Source organism: Lepidochelys kempii, chromosome 10, assembly GCF_965140285.1.
Source record: "Lepidochelys kempii isolate rLepKem1 chromosome 10, rLepKem1.hap1, whole genome shotgun sequence".
Classification (NCBI taxonomy): Eukaryota; Metazoa; Chordata; order Testudines; family Cheloniidae; genus Lepidochelys; species Lepidochelys kempii.
The window spans coordinates 60,566,372-60,588,376 of NC_136389.1; the positions used below are offsets into that span (position 1 = coordinate 60,566,372).

At 39.7% G+C, this 22,005-nt stretch overlaps 1 protein-coding gene across 8 annotated transcripts in view; it reads left to right on the forward strand.

Annotated features, from left to right (window-relative positions):
• RAB27A (RAB27A, member RAS oncogene family) overlaps positions 1-22,005 on the forward strand; it is a 72,981-nt gene that overhangs the window by 7,991 nt on the left and 42,985 nt on the right. For 4 of the 8 annotated variants that reach the window (XM_073303816.1, XM_073303814.1, XM_073303824.1 and 1 more), the window contains one exon: positions 19,812-19,938. The exons of 2 other annotated variants lie outside the window; for them this stretch is intronic. The gene's annotated coding sequence lies outside the window, so the exon portion shown is untranslated. Of the gene's footprint in view, positions 1-9,137; positions 9,328-19,811; positions 19,939-22,005 lie in introns of all 8 variants that reach the window. 2 more of the 8 variants (XM_073303817.1, XM_073303815.1) reach the window with 2 other exon arrangements.

The following is a 22,005-nucleotide window of genomic DNA, read 5'->3' on the forward strand; positions in this document are numbered from 1 at the left end:
TGGTTCCATTATAAATACTTAGATTTGCATTGCATTGTGAAAACTTCAGGGATTCGCTTAAAATTAACACACACAACACCAGTCTGCATTGTTTAACTTTTTGATGTTTTGTGGGATGGTTAATGTTGTAACCTTAGCATGAGAAGTGCATAGTAATTGTGGTTATCAGCAGCAAGTAGTGCCTTCCTATAGCAAATTTTTATACTTATTAAAATATAATTCACTCATGTCCAAAGTGTGGATGGTGGTGAAAGGTTAGTATTCCCCCCCCCTCTTTTTCAGGTTTTAGAGATTGATTTGATTTAATTTTTATATTTTCTGGCTTCAAACCAGACTTCATAAGTGACTGACTGCCCCAGGGTGCAGGCAATATTTTAGATTTAATCCCCTTTGGTTTTGCTATGAATTGTTTTTACTTTCGTTTCAGGTAGGATTCCAGTATTTTAAGCTGCTACTGGTGCATAACATCACATACCTAAGGCCCTTTGTTTTTTGGTGGTGGTTTTATTTATGTTTTCCTGGGAATTTATCGGTGTTTATTACAACAACAACAAAAACAGCTGAAAATCGGTGCAAAAAACTATTAATAATTTTTCAGGGTAAATATCGGGTTTTATTTTGGTATTTATGGAGGTGCGGAATTCACTTTCCAGTTTTTCACTTCCTTTGTTAGAACCCCCAAAGGGGGAGATTATGTGAGCATACTTTTTAAATTTATCAGCTGATGCCACACTTTTACAATGAGGGTCAAACAGCACAATGACTTTCCAGAATGGTGATTCGCTGTGAGAAGCTTCAGGGGACATAATGTGAATTACAGTAGCTTTCCACTTCTTTGACAGCTCTTCGTAAAAACTTATGAAAGTTTTTGCGAGGTTGATCTGCTCAGTGACTGGCAACATAGACAAGAAAAGATTTTTGTTTTTTCTGGAATCTCCCCAGATGTGCTTTTGTGAGAAAGTTCTGTTGAGATATTGTTAACCAGATTGCTATACACCTCTGTATTAGAAAATGTGCTGTCTGTTAAAGAATTGGATTCCAGTTTCTTCTGTGCTTCATGTAGTGGTTGAAGTGTTTTCAATTAGGAATTTGAGTTTTGTACAGAGGCTTTGCCTAATTTCTTGAGTAGCTGCTTGAGATTTCAACTTTTTGACTTTTCCACTGTTGAAATCTTTGTGATCTAAAAATCAAATTAAGATTTCCCCATGCCTTCTGAACACTCTGTACAGCCAAATACATACTAAACCATCCTGTCGGTATAACTGCAACTGAAATGCTGCTTCAAAGGCGATCTCTTCTCAAACATAATAGAAGAGGTTGGGTGTGGGGGTTTTTGTTTTTTGTTTTTTACTTGAATGCTTGAAAACTGCTCCAGCTTCTATTACAAAGTTTTTCAAATCCTCCATTTTGGGGACACCTGTTGCATGAGGGACAGAAACATGCAGTAGGTGAACTGGGCAAGACAACAAAGCAATTCAGGTTTTTCGTTCAGCTTTACATCTTGCGTGAACTTCATGCAGTAAGAAACCGAGTTGGAATTCACTGTTGCCGCATCTTTCCAAGTAAGTGCATATTCATGTAAAGTTTTACTGACAAGCTGACTTTACAAACTTCAAATCTGCCAAAATGAGTGCAGGCTTCTCCACAACAAAATAAAAAAAGAAAACAAAATCCCCAAGGCGGGGTGGTCAAGAACATCTGGCGATTTGTCAAAAATCAGAGAACTAACTATATTTCCAGCCAACCTTTCTTTAATTTTGTTGGTCAGAGTGATATCATTCTCCTCCAGATATTTCTTGGTCAGATTGAATTTGGCAAGGATTTTGCAGCTGGACAGAAATTTTGTACAAAGTCCCCCAAAAGACCATCAGCAAGGCCTAGCGGCTGCCATGAAAAACAAAGGGCACGTACAAATTCACTTACTACATCATGTTGATCTTGCTCTTTCTGCTGTGCCCTGATGAATGCTGATTCCAGTGTTTGCTTGCTTTCTGTTTTTGTTTTCTTGTTTTAGGCTTAAGTGTCATTTGCTCTGCAAATGTTTTTTAATCTGGTTGGCCTGAATGTCAACTTTGATGCCACACCATTTGCAGTACATACACCGCAACTTCATCCTTTTTCTCCTGTTTGTTTTTTTAAGACTTTTTCAAATACTGCCTTATGTTCTAAAATGTATTCTGACACCAATTTTCGTTTTCTTCCCATTTTAGTGTCAAATCTTTAAACCGTTATTTGCTAACAGCTTGAAATGTGTACGTGGAAGGTGTGAGATTTATCAGTACGTTCAGATGCACACGCACTTCAGAGCTTGTGTGCATGCATGTATGTTTGTGTGTATCTGCATGGCTAATAAATAGCCTTACTTCAACAGGCAGCTTTGCACATACACACAGACAAATGTATTATTGTAAAACATCTCATGCAATGTATTGTATTTTTCTAATAAAACAAGTTATTTTTATATAATTGAATGATAAAAAATAGGGTGAAAATTGGAAAAAAACGAATAATACTTCTGATAAAACCTGGGATTTTTCGGTAAAAATCGGTTTAAACTGAAAACGGTGGGGCTTACACATCCTTACTGACGTGCTCCTGTAGCAGTGCTCAAATTTGGTGGTCTGCTAATGCTGGGTCTTGAATTGTGGTGCTATATTTGGTTATACCCTACTTAAACTTGCACTGGTGGCAGAAAGGAAAAGAAGTGTGATTCAAGGGGAGAATGTCATCCCTTGTCCTAGTTTGAATACTATGCAGTAAGACCTTGGTTCTGCTCCTGTTGAAGTTGATAACCAATCTTCCATTGACTTCCATGGGAGCAGGAACTGGCCTCAAGTTGGCTTTTGAAGGGTTCTTTGGCTATAAAGCATAATTGATGTTTGCTTGTTTTGTTAAATTGCAAATTTCAGATATGGTGCTCCAATGTCAGAGACGTAGTAGTAGGTTTCTTTTACTGTGTTTGTGCAGCAGGGACTAGAAGTCTTGGTTTCAGAAAGAAACTCAAGAGAATCCTTTGGAAGAGTTATTGAGAGGCTGCTTGGAACAAGCTGCTAGAATGGAATCTTGTCATAAACTGATTAACAAGGCAATGTTAACTCATATTGCAGAGGGATTTAACCTAAGCTTATGATATTAAAGCTTCTTTTTACTTTTATCTGCAAATGTGAAGTTAATTTGACCTACCAGAACAACAGAAAACTAATTACATTAGTTCTTAAAGTAAATTGTGTTTTTCAACTGAGACATTTTGCTAGAAGGTTTGTAGCCTGATTCCACAGGGTGTTGAACACATGCAACCCGCAGTGATTCAGGAAGTGTTCAGTGCCTTGCAGCCCTGACTTTTTCACAAAACCTTTAGAATTACAGGCAACAACTCCTTTTCTTGGTGGGTGGGAAGGAACATAAGTTGAAGGGGACCCATGTACTGGGAGTCCTCATTTTAATCACCTATTTCAGAAACATCCGTACCTCAGAAAGCATCTTAATTTTTGTGAGATGATGTAGAGAGAAATGAAGGAAGAACTCGGTCAGCCTGGTAGGACATGCTTAATTGACGGAGAAATTGAATGAGAGGGGAAATGCATCGCTCCCTATGTTGACAGTACCGTGTGTGGTGATGGTTTAAAAAAATACATGGGAGTTACAAGACATGAGACAGCCTTCATTAACGTCACTACAAGAGAAGGCTAAGCAGTAATGGGCCTCATCCTCCCTGATTGAACTAACCTAGTTATCCCTAGCCTGATTCTTGCTTGCATATTTATACCTGCCTCTGGAAATTTCCACTACGTGCATCTGATGAAGTGGGTATTCACCCACAAAAGCTTATGCTCCAATACGTCTGTTAGTCTATAAGGTGCCACAGGTCTCTTTCCCATGTTCACATAGGCATTGTCTTGACATGAAAAGTGATTTGAGTTTCAGTTTAGCTAACATGCTAGTTAAACTCATTAGTCTCATGAAACCTAGGCTCTGAAGTGCTTATTCGCTCTTGAAAATGTTATTTAGGAGCCTGTCACTTAAGTGGTTTTGAAAATTTTGCACCAGTTAGTTTGTCAAACTGTAGCTTAGGCTTCTTTCTGGGCTAGAACATGAGCTAAAACCAAGCTAATGGTGTTAGACTTCCTACTGTAGTGGCAGAGTATCATACAAAGTTTTGTTGGCATAGCTATGTTGGTCAGCGGTGTGAAAAAACACTCTTGGCAGACGTTGCTAGGGCAGCAAAAACCCAAGTGTAATGTTTGGGGAAGTGATATTACTATACCAACGGAAAAATTCCTCCTGTTGGCATAACCTGCATCTACACTAAAGGCTCTGCAAAGCATTGATTGAGTAGACAAGGTTTAAGGCCTTCTACTCAAGACAAAGCCATAGTGAGGAAAAAGCTTTACAGCTTTTTATGGGGGGGGAGAGAGAGAGAGAACTCTGTCCTATTGGTTAGCTGTAAAGCAGCTCTGTATTAGGAAGACTGCCCTTTGTATTGAAAGACCCCCCCCCCAAAAAAGGGGGTTCCCAGTCTTAGAGACGAGTTTTAAAAGGCAATATTTCTGTTCCTTTACTGTACTAGACCAGATCAGCCAGAGCAAGGAACAAATATGTTCCTTGTTAAACAGCTAACAAAATCATCCAAAGGACAGGACTTGGTGGTGGTGGTGCGGGACTTCAACTACCCAGACATCTGTTGGGAAAATAATACAGCAGGGCACAGATTATCCAATAAGTTCTTGGAATGTATTGGAGACCATTTTTTATTTCAGAAGGTGGAGACAGCTACCGGGGGAAAGGCTGTTGTAGATTTGATTTTGACATAGGGAGGAACTGGTTGAACATTTGAAAGTGGAAGGCACCTTGAGTGAAAGTGATCATGAAATTATAAGAGTTCATGATTCTAAGGAATGATAGGAGGGAGAACAGCAAAATAAAGACAGTAGATTTTAAGAAGGCAGGCTTTAGCAAACTCAGGGAGTTGGTAGGTAAAATTTCATGGGAAGCAAGTCAAAGGGGAAAAACAACGTAAGACAGTTGGCAGTTTTTCAAAGATACATTATTAAGGGCATAAGAGGAGACTATCCCAATGCATAGGAAAGATGGGAAGTATGGCAAGAGACCACCCTGGCTTAACCAGGTGGTCTTCAATGATCTAAAAATAAAGAGTCTCACAAAAAGTGGAAACTAGGTCAAATTACAAAGGATGAATATAAACAAATAACACAAGTATGTAGGAACAAAATTAGAAAGGCCAAGGCAAGGCACAAAATGAGATCAAACTAGCTAGACACATAAAGGGTAACAAGAAAACATTCTACAAATACATTAGAAGTAGGAGGAAGGACAAGGTAGGCCATTACTCAATGAGGGGGGGCGGGGGAGAGAACAATGTGGAAATGGCAGAGGTGCTTAATGACTTCTTTTGTTTCGGTTTTCACCAGGAAGATTGGTGGTGATTGGATGTCTTAACATAGTAAATGCCAGTGAAAATGAGGTAGGATCAGAAGAGGCTAAAATAGGGAAAGAACAAGTTAACAATTACTTGGACAAATTAGATGTCTTCAATTCACCAGGGCCTGATGAAATGCATCCTAGAATACTCAAGGAGCTGACTGAGGAGATATCTGAGCCATTAACAATTATCTTTGAAAAGTCATGGAAGACGGGAGAGATTCCAGAAGACTGGAAAAGGGCAAATACAGTGCCCATCTATAAAAAGGGAAATAAGGACAACACAGAGAATTACAGACCAGTCAGATTAACTTCTGTACCCAGAAAGATAATGCAGCAAATAATTAAGCAATCAGTTTACAAATGTCCAGAAGATAATGTGATAAGTAACAATCAGCATGGATTTGTCAAGAACAAATCCTATCAAACCAACTTGATAGCTTTCTTTGACAGGGTAACAAGCCTTGGGTATAGGGGGAAACAGTATATGTGGTATATCTTGACTTTAGTCTTTTGATACTGTCTCGCATGACCTTCTCATAAACAAACTAGGGAAATGCAACCTAGATGGAGCTACTAGAAGGTGGGTGCATAACTGGTTGGATAACTGTTCCCAGAGATGTTTCAGAGGAACAGCCGTGTTAGTCTGAGTAGTTATAAGTGGTTCACAGTCATGCTGGAAGGACATAATGAGTAGAGTCCCACAGGGATCAGTTCTGGGTCTGGTTCTGTTCAATATCTTCATTGATGATTTAGATAATGGCATACAGAGTACACTTATAAAGTTTGCAGATGATACCAAGCTGGGTGGAGTTGCAAGTGCTTTGGGATTAAGATTCAAAATGATCTAGACTAACTGGAGAAATGGTCTGAAGTAAATAGGATGAAATTCAATAAGGACAAATGCAAAGTACTCTGTTTAGGAAGGAACAATCAGTTGCACACATACAAAATGGGAAATGACTGCCTAGGAAGGAGTACTGCGGAAAGGGATCTGGGGGTCTAAGTGGACCACAAGCTAAATGAGTCAATAGTGTAACGCTGTTGCAAAAAAAGCAAACATCATTCTGGGATGTATTAGCAGGAATGTTCTAAGCAGGACACAAGAAGTAATTCTTCTGCTCTGCTCTGATTAGGCCTCAACTGGAGTATTGTGTTCAGTTCTGGGTGCCACATTTCAGGAAGAATGTGGACAAATTGGAGAGAGTCCAGAGAAGAGCAACAAAAATGATTAAAGGTCTAGAAAACATGACCTATGAGGGAAGTTTTCAAGTATGTAAAAGGTTGTTATAAGGAAGAGAGAGAGAAATTGTTGTTCTTTATCTCTGGGGATAGGACAAGAAGCAATGAGCTTAAATTGCAGAAAGGAAGGCTTAGGTTGGACATGAGGAAAAACTTCCTAACTGTCAGGGTAGTTAAGCACTAGAATAAATTGCCTAGGGAGGTTGTGGAGTCGTCTTCACTGGAGATTTTTAAGAGTAGGTTAGACAAACACCTGTCGGGGATGGTGTAGATAATACTTAGTCCTGCCTTGAGTGCAGGGGACTGGACTAGATGACTTCTCAAGGTCCCTTTCAGTTCTATGATTCTATGGGACTGTTAAACTTAAACCCAGAGAAAAATATCCAGACAACTGTAGAAACTGCATTGTAATTTTTCACAGTATCATACAGTGTATTAAAATTCTTCTTTCTAAGGAAACTGTGGTAGTTACTTATTCTTTCTTTTCATCACTACCACAGCTTCCTGTAAACTGCAATCTCTTTGAGATAAAAAATGCACTTACTCATCAACCCATTTTGCCATACAGATAAGAATCACTGATCTGTTTAAAAAAATAGTGCATTTCTAATTCTTCTCATACTAAAAGCAGAGGCATCAGAAGCTGTTGGTTTATTTTTTTAAAGCTTCTTTCAAGAACATGGGGGGCTTGTTATTTTTGGTTCTTACTAGCTTAAATACCACTTAGATAAAAACAGGCTCAAAATGAGTACTCCCAGAAAGTGAAACCAGTAGACATCCCACCCATACTAAAGCTATAGCCTGCTAATAACTATGCATTTCATCCATGTTATGTTCCATCTTCCGTTCTTCTCAAATAGAGCTTCTTTCTTTTTAATGGTATGGGGATTGCAGAAAAATAAATGTCAATTTTGTAATTTGCCAGGGTACGGACCTACATGAGTCAAGTTAGTATATGTAAACACTAGTCTTACCTTCTTTTCTGTTGATTATTACATTCTTTATGCTTTCAGTTTGACATGTTTTGCCAAATCTATCATGAGCTAAAAACAACAATCATTTACTTATTTTTGTGGTCACATCTTGTATTTAAAAGAACCCCACAAACAACCTCCTTCCAACCCCTGATCCCCGATCCCCAATACACTCTCGACTAGGATGTTCACTGCAATCTGGATTCTAATCTCTTTCTACACTTTGTGTCATTTTCTAAAAAAATAGAGCTTTTTAATAAAATCCATTTCTACTTCTACACTACAAGGGGCTGGAACCCATTTCACTTTTTTTTTCTTCTCTCCTCCCTCCCCCAGCCCCCTTACCTCCCTTATCTAAAAAAGGTTCAAGATAAGAAACTGAACATCCTATATAGATTGGAACTTAACACTTGAGTCTGATCAGATGCAGGACTTGCATGAGTTATACTGTGTGGTTCAACATTACTTTTATCCCTTTTATGTGGATCTGAAGTCAGCACCTGAATTTTACAGATGGAGAAAGTGAGGCAGAGAGGGCAAATATTGGGACTAAGGCCACACTGCAGGTCAGTGACAGAGTTGTGATAAGAACTCTGGAGTAGAGCTGGGCAAAATATTTTGGTCTTTTTTTTTCCCCTTCAGGAAAAGGTGCAGATTCAGCAACACAAAATGTTTCATGATTCATATCTATTGCACCAAATCGTTTCTCAGTCCTGCCCCCCACCCTCCAATTTGGAAAAAGTTTAAGTGTTTTGTTTCAATACTTTTGAAATGTTCAATTTGTTTGGGCTGAAACAACTTCATTTTGTAATTTCCTTACATTTTACCCTTAAAGCAAATATGATTTTTTTTTAAAAAAGCTCAAAATTGATATGAAACCTTTCAGGTCAAATTAAAGTGTTGTTTGACTCCAAACTCCTCTCTTCTGCTCTGATTTAATAAAAATTCTGAAAAGTTTCATTTTCAGGTAAACTCAAAATGAATTTTTTAAAAATTCAGATCTGCCAGCAAACTGAAAAATCCATTATTCACCTATCTCTGCTCAGGAGTTCCTGACCTTAAGTCCCTTTCTCTAGTGTGCACTGCTTCACATAACTCGAAACTTCTGAGCAGGGTTAATGTGATCAATGTCAATATAATGATACTTCACACCTACATTGTACCTTCCATCCAATGATGTGATGTTAAACATTAATGAATCAAGCAGAGCTGGTTGAAAAATGCCAATTACTTTTTTGTGGGAAACTTTCAAAACAAACAAAAACCCTGAAAAGAACTTTTAGCTTTTCAAATGAATGTTTGGTTTTCAAACATTTTTACTGGAAAATTTTGTTTTAAAACCAGAAAAATTCAACCAATATGAAAATTTTCTGTTCGAACTTTCAATTTGGTGTCAATTATTTTGTCAAAATATGATTTTGGTGAAAAAATTGACCAGTAGAATTAAGCCTCCCGCAACTCCTAGATGACCTCAAGTAGTAGTATAAATTATGTTTGCAGATGAGGAAGCAGAGGGAAGTGATTCAGGAAGGAGCTGAGAATAGGACCTACCTGTCCTGCTTTGAGGTGAAGTCAGTAGGAATGCAGAATGGAGCCTAGGAGTCTCTGCAGTACTGATGAAGAGCTGGCAAGGAGAGCTAATATTTGGCTATTTTGTGGGGTTAAGGCTAAGGTAAGTTCAAACCAAAAAAAAAAAAAGTGCTTTTGAAGTATGTATTCATTTCACAGTAGTACATTTGTGTGTCCTATTATTGAAAAGATACTTGTATCCCAGTGAAGTGTGTCCTCAAGATCATAACAATTGTAGCTTTTTATTAAATATTGTAACCTTTTAACTCCTTGGGAACTAATTACTTACTATTAGTGTGGAGAAACTGGATTGTCTCATTAGTGCTCCTTAATGTGAGAGACTAGGAGTAAGGAGCCACTGACTTCAAACATACTTCTCCTACTTTTATTTGCAGTGGTAAAAATGCAGTAATTAGTATAAATAATGCCTAGATTTACTGTCTGTTACAATAAAAGAAAATTGAAATTTTACTTCAATCCCTTTTTGCTGCTGAAAACTCTGTTAAAAGCAGTTGTCTTTGTTGCTTCCAAAATGTTGTTTTGGATTGCACGCTTCAAAGAGAGCTTGACCTTCATTCATTTTAATCACTGCAAGGACATTTCACAATCAGACACTGGCAAAGTTTAATCTTTACCTTTCTACCATGAAGATTTATCATCTGGTCTTTATACTAGAGTGAGGCAAGTACAAAAGGATCAACATAATGCTTTCAGCTCTCAGAGTTGCATATTCGAGAACGTTGCTGTATTCACTAACTTTGCATAACACTAGCTCTGAACGGAGAACTCATCCAGTATATGGTCAGATTTTCTTTACAGTGCTTTACCCATAGATGAACTGTCAGTTCCTCCTTTTGATGTTTGATCAAGTAAGGATGATGGTTTTTGAGAGGCGCGCGCGCTCTCTCTCCCCGCCCCCAAGGAGATTTCTCTAGCGTCTTACCTAATTCTGTAGTAATAATGGTAAGAATCAGTTTCATTACCAGTCTGTCTCCTCATATTCCTTGTGCTCCTCCTTTGGTCCTGCTCCCCTATCATTTGGTTAAGAGTTTTTTATTTTGGGCTTTGCTTAGTTGTCGGTGATTTAAAAACAAAGTGCCATGAATCAGTTGAATTTGCACTTTGGTCTTTATTGTCTTGACAACATGTATTAAAACCAGTCTGCTGGCTTTTTGAGCTTCATGTTTAATTGCCAGAGAGGCTCTGTAGCAGAAATTGGCTGGCAAATGACATCAACTTTGGCTCTCTACTGTTTGCTCTCAGCCTGCCAGCCTTGCAAGCATAATGTTCAACATCTGTTGTGTGGCCTTGTGAAGATTAAGCACGTGTTGTGTGTTCATATCTTATTTTAATGACTTAAAGGAAGAAAAAGTCCTTCAGTCATAAGAATTGTCAGAAGAGTGGTGATAGACATCCTCAACTGAATTGGAAAATTTCCTTGACAGACTTCTGTCAAAGAACAAAGACAGCCAGCAATGACACTGAGTACACACTGCTTTCAGCACTGGAATTAAACAGTTCTTCTGCAGTATTATCTGAAGACTACAATGTTTATCATTAGTAGATCCATCTCCCCCTGCCCCCTCCCTCAGTCAGGTGCCCTGATCCCATGAGGAATCATGGCATAACATGTAACTGATCTGACATGTTCTTCATGGGGAAGAATCATACTCAAGTGACCACTGACTTTCTGTTATCTTTGTAACCCATCCCTGAAGATGTGTGAATGTACATAGCACCATCTTCCTAATACTTGAGTTTAAGAATTCTCCAAGCAGATCAGGTGTCCTTTGGCTTTCTCCAACTCACCTTCTAAGTTCCTAGGTCTCTACAAAGTAGAAAAATAATTGACTCATTATTAAAGTTAACAGCTTTCTAGTGAGCACAGCTAAGGTCACAAGTTCCAAGTGCTAAGATTATCTTGTTAAAAGAGCTTGATTGAAATTGGAGGAAAATGTAATAAGAATTTGGCATTCCTCTGTAGAATCTCTCAAATTACAATTCAGCTCTTAGTTTTTGACTTTCCAAGTATATTTAGAAATTTTCAGTCTCTTATTAATTGCTTTTCTTTGTTGATGCGGTGGACTGCATCGAATCATAGAATATCAGGGTTGGAAGGGACCTCAGGAGGTCATCTAGTCAAACCCCTGCTCAAAGCAGGACCAATCCCCAACTAAATCATCCCAGCCAGGGCTTTGTCAAGCCTGACCTTAAAAACTTCTAAGGAAGTAGATTCCACCACCTCCCTAGGTAACTCATTCCAGTGTTTCACCACCCTCCTAGTGAAAAAGTTTTTCCGAATATCCAACCTAAACCTCCCCTATTGCAACTTGAGACCATTACTCCTCATTCTGTCATCCGCTACCACTGAGAACAGTCTAGATCCATCCTCTTTGGAACCCCCTTTCAGTTAGTTGAAAGCAGCTATCAAATCCCTCCTCATTCTTTTCTTCTGCAGACTAAACAATCCCAGTTGCCTCAGCCTCTCCTCATAAGTCATGTGTTCCAGTCTCCTTATCATTTTTGTTGCCCTCCACTGGACGCTTTCCAATTTTTCCACATCCTCCTTGTAGTGTGGGGACCAAAACTGGACACAGTACTCCAGATGAGGCCTCACCAATGTTGAATAGAGGGGAACGATCATGTCCCTCGATCTGCTGGCAATGCCCCTACTTACACATCCCAAAATGCCATTGTCCTCCTTGGCAACAAGGGCACACCGTTGACTCATATCCAGCTTCTCATCCACTGTAACCCCTAGGTCCTTTTCTGCAGAACTGCTGCCTAGCCATTTGGTCCCTAGTCTATAGTGGTACATGGGATTCTTCCGTCCTAAGTGCAGGACTCTGCACTTGTCCTTGATGAACCTCATCAGATCTCCATGCTGACTGTTCCTGATCACTTTCCTCTCCTCTAAGTGCTTCAGAATTGATTCCTTGAGGACCTGCTCCATGACTTTTTTCAGGGACTGAGGTGAGGCTGACAGCTCCCAGGATCATCCTCCTTCCCTTTTTTAAAGCTGGGCACTACATTAGCCTTTTTCCAGTCGTCCGGGACCTCCCCCCGATAGCCATGAGTTTTCAAAGATAATGGCCAATGGCTCTTCAATCACATCCGCCAACTCCTTTAGCACTCTCGGATGCAGCGCATCCGGCCCCATGGACTTGTGCTTGTCCAGCTTTTCTAAATACTCCTGGACCACTTCTTTTTTTCACAGAGGGCTGGTCACCTCCTCCTCATGCTGTGCTGCCCAGTGCAGCAGTCTGGGAGCTGACCTTGTTCATGGAGACAGAGGCAAAGAAAGCATTGAGTAAATTAGCTTTTTCCACATCCTCTGTCACTAGGTTGCCTCCCTCATTCAGTAAGGGCCCACGCTTTCCTTGACTTTCTTCTTGTTGCTAACATACCTGAAGAAACCCTTCTTGTTACTCTTAACATCTCTTGCTAGCTGCAACTCCAGGTGTGATTTGGCCTTCCTGATTTCACTCCTGCATGCCCGAGCAATATTTTTATACTCTTCCCTGGTCATTTGTCTAATCTTCTACTTCTTGTAAGCCTCTTTTTTGTGTTTAAGATCAGCAAGGATTTCACTGTTAAGCCAAGCTAGTCGCCTGCCATATTTACTGTTCTTTCTATACATCGGGATGGTTTGTCCCTGTAACCTCAATAAGGATTCTTTTAAAATACAGCCAGCTCTCCTGGACTCCTTTTCCCCCTCATGTTATTCTCCCAGGGGATCCTGCCCATCAGTTCCCTGAGGGAGCCAGTCTGCTTTTCTGAAGTGCAGGGTCCGTGTTCTGCTGCTCTCCTTTCTTCCTTGTGTCAGGATCCTGAACTAGACCATCTCATGGTCACTGCCTGCCAGGTTCCCATCCACTTTTGCTTCCCCTACTAATTCTTCCCGGTTTGTGAGCAGCAGGTCAAGAAGAGCTCTGCCCCAAGTTGGTTTCTCCAGCACTTGCACCAGGAAATTGTCCCCTACAGTTTCCAAAAACTTCCTGGATTGTCTGTGCACTGCTGTATTGCTCTCCTAGCAGATATCAGGATGATTGAAGTCTCCCATGAGAACCAGGGCCTGCGACCTAGTAACTTCCGTTAGTTGCCGGAAGAAAGCCTCGTCCACCTCATCCCCCTGGTCCGGTGGTCTATAGCATACTCCCACCATGACATCACCCTTGTTCCTCACGCTTCTAAACTTGATCCAGAGACACTCTGGTTTTTCTGCAGTTTCATACCAGAGCTCTGAGCAGTCATACTGTTCTTTTACGTACAATGCAACTCCTCCACCTTTTCTGCCCTGCCTGTCCTTCCTGAACAGTTTGTATCCATCCATGACAGTACTCCAGTCATATGATGTGATTGGAACAACAGAGACTTTTTGGGATAACTCACAATTCCTTGACTGTGCCAGGACTTTTGTTTCAGTTCTATTCTCCACCATTTGCCTTCAAGTCGGTTTTAGCTCTATGCAACTTCATATGAAAAAAGAATTCCATAATTCTAATTGTACCTTTTTTTAGCAAAGTCCTTCTATTTTTGATAGACTTGGCTTCTGGAAAAAGAGTAGAGATGCTTGGCTGGTAGGAGAAAAGTTAGAAGTATAATCTACTACCTGGAGGGAAGGAAATGCTTTACAAACCGTTCCCTTAACTCCCCCTGCTGCTCCTTTTTCAATAAAGAAGGGAAAACATATTAATGTGTTGGAGAGGTTGAAATCCTTCTTCTTATATTGAGACCCTTCCAGACAAGTAGGTTGTACGTGCTCATTGTAAGTAACCACCATCGAGAGCAAATTGCAACGTGCCAAAGAGGTTGTTGCTTGTTCTTTCACCATCTCTTATCCTGTTCCTCTAGCCAGATTTCCAGAAGCAGTGCTTCAATAAATCCTCTAGCCTACTCTGGTCTTAAATTGTTCTCAAGTTGACTAATCATGTTGGCATTACTGAGGGAGCCGATAGTGCTCCATACCAGCTCCCCTCACAAAACCTAAAGGAGTTCCCAAGCTGAAAAAACACGTCAGTGAATGTAATAAGCATTATTAACAAATTGGTCTGTTTTATATTTAGGTAATTAGGTCACTGAATAAAATACTTTCAATGGTCTTTTGGGGAAAGGAAAACCTACTGTGATCAGGGACAAGCTGTTTCAGAAGAGGTACAGAGGAAGCATGGTCTGATCTGAGACTGGCTTAGCCACTGATTCATTGAAGGACCTTAGGCAAGTTGCTTGACATCTCTCTGTCCATTACATGTAAGGGCTTACAGCTGGCCTGCTTACCTGCCAACTTAACCCCCAGACAGTCTAATGAACACAGCTGGGCCCCAACTAAGTTGCCTGCTTGGTCACACACCCTCTTTTTTCCTCCAGTTGGCTGAAGGGATTAGCACACCTGCTCTTAAGGGCAGCAGCAGGGTGCTGGCTGCTGAAAGCATTTGGCTGTGGGCTGCATTAACTTCTGCCCCTACCATGTTGCAGTCCCACTTTTTTGCTGTGATTTTCTGCCATGCTCGAGTCTCACCACTCCCCTATTTCAGCCCTGTCCTAGCCTCATTCCTGCCTCAGACCCAGCCCGACTCCTGCCTTCCTTGACTCCAGGTAACCCGGTTCTGACCCTGGGCTCGGATTCCTGGCTCTTACTCAAGCTTGACCCTTGGCTTGGTGATTTTAGAGCCTCTGATTCTGGTTCTGACCCTCTGTGACATTCCCAAGGGTACAATCTGGATTACTGAATAGCTGAGTCCCCTTAATTCTCTAGTGTGGGGTGCCTTTTACACTGCTTTCCTGTGAACAGCCACCTTCCCGGTCCTACTCATATATAGCCACTGGCATGTAAACTCACTCCTAGCGATGTTACACGAATGCTTTCCCAGCCATTCGTGAATTTACGTACGCATATTCTTCAATCTTAGCCTTGTTCCCCAGAAATGTGCATCTTGCACTGCTCAGTATTCTCCTGTACAGTATAAGCTCATAGTAAGTCCATCATTCCAACTTTGGGTAATGATTACGCATCAGTCTTGTTATCCTACATAGAGCTTCCCAAACGCTTCAATCCAACACACTGGTTTAGATAAAACAATAAAGCAAAACAAGTTTATTAACTACAGATTTTAAGTGGTTACAAGTGATAAGGCATAAAAGTCAGAATTGGTTATAGAAGAAATAAAAACACAAGCTAATACCTAAGTGAACTTAAAAGCAAAATAACTGTCTCCCCATAAGCTGCAACAGTTCACAGACTGGATTTCCTTTCAGCCAGGTACCCCTCCCCCACTTCAGAGTCCTTCAGGTGTTCACTGATGAACAGAGAGATGGGAGGAAGAGAGGGGTGATGTGGGGGTCATGGTCTCTTATTTTTATACCCCCCTCCTCCTCCTCCTCCTCTTTCAGGATTACCCCCTGCCGGGGTGTAGAAGAACATTCCTCTGTGTACGTGAGATTTGAACCATCTCTGGGATGAAATATAAATTTTTGTTTATATCATCTCCTCCTTGGAGGATGGCTGCTTAAGCAGTTAATAGTTTCTTCACACCCGTGGTCGGTTCTTTTCCCACAAATTAGCTCTTCAGAAACAACATTCTCCAGAACCAGAACATATTTTAGTAATGTAAAGCAAAATCATGTAATTTTGCATGCAGTGTTGTCACACACGTTTTAACAGAATAATAATATCCAGAAGATTGAGTTTTCAAATCATACCTCACAAGGCATAGTTTGTACAAAATATATAACCATCTAAAAGTGGTGAACATGGGGTATAGGGTGTCACACCCTCACTTTCATTTCTCTGCTCCAGACTCCTCCTCGAGACCACTAGGCCGGACCGCCCATGTCCTCCTGGTTCCTAGAGTGCCTGGGTTTCCCCTTTGCACAATGGAGATAATGTTGCTTACCCACCTTTACAAAGCTCTTGTGGGGCTCTGTAAAGTGCTATAAAGTGTGGCTTTATATATATATATATTTTGATTTCCTGTGTCTTTTTCTTGAGGCTGGGCCTGTAGTTATGTCTAGTTCTGGTTGCGCTGCCCAAGACTTCATTAGGCTAACCATTTGTCAGACTGTTCTCTTCCTCCTGGAATTAGTGATCTCTTACTGTCTAATTCTGAATTTGTGAAATCTACTGAAGTAAATTCTGTGATGCTTTATGGAGCAGACAATAAGACTATGATTTGAACTACACTATACAAGTATATACAAGTTCTTGATGCGGCTACACCAAAGTAGTGTGAAAGACTGCAACGGGTTTGGGTCAGAAATATTTAGTTATAAAAGCTATTAAAAATCCTGAAACTATATTTATGGAGGGCAGCTTTATTCACCAGACTATTTCGATTGAAATTATGAAGCCCTTTTGTAAGGGTCTAATTTTTCCTTCCATGAAAGTCAGTGAGAGCAGGATTGGTCCATAAATTTTTACCAGTTCTTATTCTGCCATATTATTGTTTTGAAGTCAGGGGGAGTTTGACCCAATAAAATACTAAGGAATTGGACCACTGACTTCAGTGGGGCTGCTTGTGGTTACTCAAACAAGTAAAAGTTGCAGGATTATTTTCCTATCACTTATTCAGGATCTCTCTAAATAAATTAGATACTCCCAACATTTTTCAAGCAATGGTGACCAGTAACTGTCTGCAAGAAAGTGTATTTTGTATACTTATTAAATAAATTGCATCACATTGTCACAGGTCAGAATGGAGTCTTAAAGTGAACACTTAATTTTGACCAGAACCAGTTGATAAAAAACGTGAGTCCTGGTATTGTTAGGCTGCATTGAACAACATGCACAGATCAAAGAGACGGGTTAAGAAAAGGAGGAAGTCAGTTTTGTGTGTGAATGCCCAAGCAGTTACGGTTTTATAATTGTATGCATTTTTAATGTAAAATTCACCAGTAAATGAGGTATTTTGATCAATTATCTAGATTTTTTTTTTAAGAAGTGCATGTTAAATTAGATCTGTTTTTTACATCTTAGTACTTTGTATCTTGAAAATGTTGAATAAATGGAGACTAATATGCCAACAATAGTGTATTTATTTGCTCATAGCTATCCTTCCTTAATTAAAATATATATATTTTCAAATACAATTCAACGCCCAGCATAAAATAATAGATCACATCAATAACATCCTGGCACTCATGGTACTGAGCCCCTTCTGACCAGTACTGATGCCCTCAGCTATCACTGACAAGCATTTATAAATCATGGTGTACATGTGCTTTGAATATTTGGGATGTACCTATGTAAGTACTCCAAGCGTGTAAGATAATTTGATGGATTCCTCAGTAACAGAAGTAAGTGTGGTTAAAGTCTTTTCCTTTCGCTTAAATGAAGTCAGAATAATCAGACTTTATGCAGTAAATCCACCCGCAGTCCAGCGGTAGAGTTTGGGGTTGCAGTATTTGAGCAAAAGTAGCGGCATTAGTCTCTCTACTCTATTTGTGCCAGGGGTTAAAACTACTGGATCTGTGTAATTGTGGCTTCACTAGCAGCTGACCTAACCTGCCTCCATGCTGACCTATTTGGGGATGGTGGGGAAACCCTATTGCATGGCTGCTCCATCTGCAATGGACAAATACAAGGCTTAAATAAATGGTGCAGGGACCCTCTACACCATGGGATGTTTTACCCATCATGCTTTAAATAATTAAATCTGAGAACAAACTTAGAAATCTTCTAGAGTTGAGAAGTGAGAGAGGAAACCAAGAAATAGTGAGGAGAGAGCCTTGAAGTAGGAAAGGGAATGATATTAAAGGTAATCCCGCATCTATTGGAGGAGATGATGTGGTTTAAATGCCTAATCTGTTAGAGAGACTGTTGAAATCATTTCAAAATGTGAAGTGCCTGTAAGTGACTCATAGAGCTGTGCAAAACTTGGTGATTTTCAGTTCCCATGAATTTATGGGAATCTCTTCTTGGGTCTCGATCCCCTCGAGGTTCACACCCTGTTGTTTTGGCTTAATTTTCATGTTAATTTCCCACTGCTCGCAACAAAAGATGGAAGTGCTTTGCTCTGGCACCACCCTGTTACTGTTAAACTTGTCCTTCTGACTGAGTAAAGGGACAGTATAGGTGGGATTTTGGCAAACACTGTGATACTAATTTATCAAGTGACATATTGCTGCATGCATATGCACCATGATTCTAGCACTGAGCATGGAATTTATGTTTTAGATCGTTGTAGCTTTTTGCAAAATGAACAGTTATAAAATGTTCTCTCAATACAATTGAGTTGGTGGAGTTCTAAAGAAATCCATAAACTGATATTTTCTTATATATACACTATGTTTCAAGGTAAAATTTGTAACTATAATTTGAAGAAAGCTGTAAAACAAATTCTGTCTGTGCAGTGCCCTGCACAAGAGAACACTATAAAAGCATGAACCTCTGTTGCTTGAGCTAAAGGACTAAATCCACCAGCTGAAACCAGTAAAATACTTCCCCTTTGAACAGCTAGTCACATTAACCTCTTCTGGAGTAAGACTTCACTCCCATCGAGCAGGTCGCCTCTATACTATAATTGAAACAGTGCTAGACACAACTGTTAGCCAAGGTTTTTAACTTTTAAATCTGAAAACCATAGTAAATGGTGCTATAGAGCATAGCCCTCTATGCAGCCTGCAACATTATTTTGTGAGGAGGAAATGTCTGTATGTACAAGGTTATACTGTTTAGTATTGTGTGTTTTTCTATGGGAAGAAATAGAAGTAAATAATAGACAGGTCCTCCACTCTGCAAATTTTCAATACTGATGAAATGCCTCTAACTTAAAATTTAAGTGTAAAAAGTTATTTAAGAAAGTATCTATTTAATGGTTAACACCCCACTCCTGCAATAAACTCTCTGCAGGTGGATTCCTACACCTGCACAGAGGTGATTACATTGGTGCTCTGTGCAGTGCAGGGGTCTGTCTGTCCAATGCTCATTGCAGGATTGGTTAAACACTTACTAAAATTCTCTGGCATCTGGTTCTCATTCTACTGCTGTCATATGTCCTATTTAACTGAAGATTTCCCTGACTTACTTTTTTTAAAAGGAAGTTGTCTGTTTTTGTTATGGATCAGTTGTAAGGGAAGATGTGGACCCAGCATGCTTGAAGCTGATGTTGCTCATTACATTTTAGGGAGCTTTTGCTTGATGCTGGCTGATGTCCCATTTATAAACATTTTGTAAAAAAAACAAAAACAACCGCACAATAATAGGCTAGCATCCTTTTGTAGCTTGTTTTTATTTAAAAATAAATAAAATGCACTCTCTTTTTTTAACTACACACACTCAGACTTGATCCCTGGGTTAAGCAAAGGTTTGATACATTTATACTTGGTAGAGGATGGGCTAGTTAACTGGGTTGCTAGACTTGTGAAAGGAGGAAAAGAAGTCACTTGATCAGTCAGCAAGACCACATGACAAACAGCTGAAAGTAATTAGGTGGGTTGTGATGCTTGTACAGTGCTGGTTGCTCTTGTATGTTACTATATAGGCAGCATAACCTCTGAGTGCAAATAGTGATTTTAGAGTCTTTTTTCTAAATACACTTTTCTAAATTACATGTGTTTTTCCTCCCTCCCCCCATCCCCCATTGATATCAGTTGTAGATAAAAACCAACTTTTTTTGCGTGGATGTGGTGTTCAAGAGATCCAAACTGCATCAGCACTGGGAAACTTGTAATTAAAGTAGATCTGGAAAACTACAGATCTATTTCCTGTTAGCCCCAGGTATGTAAACTCCTTTTCTCTCTCAATGATTTACATACATATTTTACTGTGTTACTTTCTGGTGCTGATAAGAGTTTATCATAAATGAATCTAAATACTGTGATTTAAAAAACACAATTCTTGTACTTTGACAAGTTGATTTTAAACATTTTAATTTCATCTTTGATGTAGACTTAATCAGCAATACTAAATCCTCAAGTCCTGGAGGTGAAAGTGAAGTTAAGACTCTATAAATGCAGTATATGGTGTTATGTAGAATGTGCTGCTCTATCTTTTGTAAGTAGTTAAACAAAATGCAGCTCTTTGGTGCTGAGTAAAATGCCTTTTTGTTTTAGAATGATGTGTTTGGGGATTGTAAATGTTTGAGTCAAAAACCAACCTGACTGAAGTAAATTTAAAAGTGTTCATGGGAGCCCTAGCTAAGGTTGTCAGTGCTGCAGAGGGTTTCTCTGTAAACAGTCTTAAAAGCTTTTTAGAGGCAGGAAAGTTTATTTTACTTTTGATTCATATATGCTTTCTCTTAAAAAGTATTTCTCAGATTGCTGATATAGGATGATATTCTGCTTTACAACTGGGTCAATCATTGGATAAATAAATACGGATTAAGTATTTCTTTGGTGAACTGTGTAGAATTTTTGGCCTATAGTCTGAGACTATAATTACCTAAACTTTTATTTAAAAATACGTGACCAAAGTATTATGCAGATAATAACTACTGACTTTTACATATAAAACAAAACTGAAACAAGACTATTTTTTTAATGATCTTGTAGTATGAATTTATTTTATGGGATAAAACTATATTTTAGCTGTATATTTAATCTAAGTACAGCAGTAATATGTAAGCTTTTTATAGCTAAACTAAATTATGGATGATAAAACAATTTACAGGAAGAAATAATCTGATTTTTTGCCCTGAACCTGCATCAAGATCCACTGGGCTAAACTTCTGTATCCGTGTAAATCAATGTATATCTATGAGATTCCATGACCACAAGTGTCTGTGCTAGGGGATCCTGATACAGGATCTTTGTGTGTGAAATAGTCTATTCAGAAAGAGACTAGCCCTCCCCTCATACCATCTCTGCTGGTAGAAGGGCATGTAGTTTATATGTGAAACATCATGAGCTGCTTCTCTTTGTGGGTTGATTTTTAAACTGTGCATCCTACAAAGTTGTGCCAGCTCTTGCACATAATTAACATGCAGGTGATCAAAAGGACAAGGATGGCCAATTGTATAACAAATGCAACTTGATTTTAAGAAGACAGTTCTAGGACTGCAAACATATATCTGTGCTGAAGGACCCATGTGGAATTTTGTACTTCAGCCCAAAGGATACTCCTCAAAGGATCCTGAAATGTTTTTTCAGGTCACATTTTCCACCTCCCCAACATATCACAGATCTGGTTTGTGTCCCCCTGCTGGTGGCAGACCAGCTTGAGAGGATCCCAACATGGAGTGCCCTGTGTGCTTTAAGCTTTCCTGGGTCTCAGCAGGCTGCAGTATTGTTTCCTCCCTTGGCCTCTCTGGCATGTTTCCTGGGCTCATCAGTCTCCTATATGCAGCTCCACTCAGTGTGAGCTGGTGAAAGTCTGAAGAATCCCCAAATAGATCAGCACCTGCCCTTTGTAACCTTCGAGGCCCTTTGTGAGGTGACATCTGAGGAGGCAAATGCAGGACGCTTTGTAGTCAGGTGACCTTCTCCCTGACAAATCAGTTTTCATGGTCCAAGCCAGTCTTTTTTTGTCTAGAGCAATAAACAATTAAATTTTCAGTAGCTGAACACTGCAGTCAACAATCCTCTCGTGTCAGTAGCTTTGGCATTTCAAATCCAACATAAAGGAAAAAGAACATAGAGAAGATACTTAGCCTCCATGTTCAGAAGGGAGTTTGCAGCTTGGTAAGACGCATACAGAGTTGATAAATTGTACAGATCCCCAGATCACTACTCCCCATTATGGCCCGTGAGCACGTTTGCATTACCATCACAGTGCTCATTGGAGCTGGGTGAAATTTTTCTTGGTGAAAAATGCAGCAACAGAGAACAGTTTCAAGAAGCAGTCATT